The sequence below is a fragment of the Lolium rigidum genome, chromosome 2 (assembly GCF_022539505.1).
Source record: "Lolium rigidum isolate FL_2022 chromosome 2, APGP_CSIRO_Lrig_0.1, whole genome shotgun sequence".
Lineage (NCBI taxonomy): Eukaryota > Viridiplantae > Streptophyta > Magnoliopsida > Poales > Poaceae > Lolium > Lolium rigidum.
In genome coordinates this window covers 17514873-17518059 of record NC_061509.1, presented here as the reverse complement: position 1 = coordinate 17518059, position 3187 = coordinate 17514873, and the positions used below count along the sequence as shown (strand labels likewise).

The 3187-nt window shown below is 41.9% G+C and overlaps 1 long non-coding RNA gene across 1 annotated transcript; it reads right to left on the bottom strand.

The window, feature by feature from the left end:
* Positions 1-1068: 1068 nt before the first annotated feature.
* On the bottom strand, positions 1069-2797 carry LOC124686025. The gene is made up of 2 exons (XR_006997693.1): positions 1421-2797; positions 1069-1273 (listed from the first exon to the last, which is right to left on the bottom strand). It is a non-coding gene; the product is annotated as an uncharacterized LOC124686025 (long non-coding RNA).
* Between the last annotated feature and the right edge of the window lie 390 nt (positions 2798-3187).

Below are 3187 nucleotides of genomic sequence, written 5' to 3'. Positions count from 1 at the left end.
GCAAAAATGGCACACAGAATCCTGGTGTGGGTCAGGGCTGCACGTGGCAATAGACGACAATCATGTGCCAATCATTGGAGGTGCTGCTTCAGGGCTGACAACACAGGTTTTGAGGGAATCTGCTGTGCACGGTGCTCCTGTGACCGATGTGTCGGTTATGGAGTCTAAGGTGGTTAGTTCACTAGAACAAGCCAACGAGGGTATTACAAATGAGGTGTTCATGACTACAAGAGAGGGGTTTGCGAATGTCGGTCTTCAGGAGTCGATGGGGATTGCTTCATCTCCAAGGACTAACGCTCGACCTACTATGGAGGATCTTATTACTTTTGGGGGAATTCCAAAGGCCTCACTTGGAGTAAGGACTAGAAATAGGTTGGGATGCCAACCTGGAGCGGATATGCCCCAGATGGAGAAGGCAATGATGAATACACAGTTGAGGGATGATTCATATAGTGCAGGTTATCCATATGGTGTCACATTGGGTTCAGTTGTGGGCTCTCCTCACTTGGAGTAACAACTACAACAGGGCAGAGCTTTGGTAACGCAGGCTTGTGTCACTACAGGTCCAAAACAGTGTTACTAGGCCACTTAGTAACATACTCTGGAATGTGTTCCATTAGGCCGTGTTACTAAGAGGCGTTTGTTGTCACACATAACAAGTGTGCCAATATGCTGAAAATTGTGTTACCTTTACTTTATAGTAACACGCATTTTATGTGTTACCAAATAGGCTAGTAACATACTTTTCTAACTACGGTAACACAAGTAGTAACATATTTCCGTTGATGTAGAACATATTTTCCTTACTACTGTAACATAATTGGTAACACTATTTTTATCATTGGTAACACAATTTATAACATAAATTCCAAATGTTGTAACACAATTATTTATAGTTTTCAAATACCATAGTAACACCTTTTCAAACTATAGTAACACCATTAGTAACCCTAGTATATTAGAGCGACCACTTAATTAATCTGTTTCTTTTATGGAATAAATATTTACTAAAATAAATATCTCATGTGCTTATTTACTTTTTTATTATTACGCTTGACACCATGAAAATAACAGAGAAAATAAAGTGTGACATCACTAATGTATCATGCATTACGTTTAAATTATTTGGAAGGCACTCTCACAAATATATTACATTCTTCATTCCATCGATAAACACTACATATGTTGCTATTTCTAGTCTTCCGTTGAAAAAAGCTTCTTGGCGCGAGCACAACATCAACCATAGGATCTCACTATTCAATTGTCTTTGAACCTACAGAGAAAAGGTAGAGAAAATAATTACCTTCACAACTGTAGTTGAAACTATATACATAGTCCATGAAATGCAAGAAAGTAAACATACACAAGAAAAGGAGAGCGATAGTTAAAAGACATGCATGTTGTTAAAATGGGTTATGACTTATAATCTTGGTGCGCTGTGTTCTTCCTCATTCTTCTTCATTCTGCAGCAAAGTGTACCACTAACACACTAAAATAGTAGAATGTTAAATACACTAAAATAGTAGAATATGGACTACAGTATATTTCAACATTACATAGTATAAAATCTATGGTTGACTGAACCTGCTTTCCATCAGCTAGAGACTAGTTGAACTAGCTAACTACACATCATGTATAAAATCTACTACTAAGTACAAATGCTACTGCTAAACAAATAGGAAGATTTTACCATAGTAGGAAAAGCTTGACATACTAACATAAACGAAAATGGGACACAAATATAAACGAAAATGTTGACCGACCTGTCTTTTTTCCATTAGCTGCAGGATAGCTACAAAAACTATATACATCTCTTTGCTGGTAATAAGAGAAACATGTACCGGAAGCACCATGAAGCAGAAACAAGGGATTCTGTGTGCAGTAATATTCAATCTATCGATCATAAGTCATACAATTAATACCAGGTTCGTTCGGTTTACTTCTTGTAGGTTTGCCTTTTGTGCCACATAGTCTTTAAGATTCGCCAAAAAATACTTGTTATTCGAAAATGAGATATTATTAACTGCACCAATGAAATATTTTTTTAAGAAAAATCAAGGACTAGATAAACTTGAATTAGTGCATAAGCATGCATTAAAAAGCAGCAGGTCATAAATCATCACCTTATTTCCTCTCTACAGGTCATAAATCATTACCTTCTTGCCTAACTACATCTTGTACTACAAGAATGATGTGTTTGTTGGTGCCCAACACCTCTTCCAATGTGCTATAGAACAAGGAGCATGATCGACTTGCTCCTGCTGTTTTGCCGGTTCAACTTGATGGGACGATCTGGTATATGAAGCAATGCTCGGAAAAAGAACAACACAAATCAATTTATTTTTTTCCCTTCAGAACAGTAAGCTATGTCAGATATTTTCTGTACGATAATTATCTATGATAAATAGTAAAGAGTAAAAATTATCTTGTGGAGTTCCAACTCCGATCAAAAAATACAATAATAGAACAAATGCAACCATTTAAGAAATCACAGGTCCCATGAATGACATATACATGTCCGAGAGGGTGAGCATTAGACATCTAATCTAATCCAAATGCGAAATTAGTTATTTATTCACCTGGATAGACCTTCGGATCTGAAGGCGTAGGAGATCAGCAAAACTGCCCACAGATCTGTGCATTTGGCCGTGACACACCCTGGATTTGGAATGTCAAATAAAGAATCTCATTAATTAGTAGCAGATAGCACGATGACCGAGGGAAACTCCACGCCATTGTTCTGCAGTCGGTAGATCGATTTCGAAAAGAAAGAAAGATGTGTCTAACAGCGCGCTGCGACTCGGGCGACTCGGGGGGCGACTGGGAGCTCGTCCTCCCGGAACGCCGCCCGCCGCCGCGCCGCCCGCCCTGGGGGTCGGCGGGAGCCGCGCGTTTCGCCGGGGAGCAAGGGGAATCGCTTCTCCCACCTGGCCGCCGCCGTCGCCGAGGCCGAGGGCTCGGCCCAGGAGCTCTCAGATGGGGAGAGCTGCGAGCCGGAAGACGTGGAGGCGCGACCGCTGCCCCTAGCTCCGTCGAATCTGGGGAGGTTCTGGCCTGAGCGGGTGGATGGTCCGCCGCTGGTGCTCGTCAGTGGCTCCTCGAGGGAGAGGAGCATCTCGCCGGCGCTGCCCCCGCCACTCTCGTCGCCGTCCCACTTCCCTCCGCTGCCTGGTTTGGCGCCCGTGGG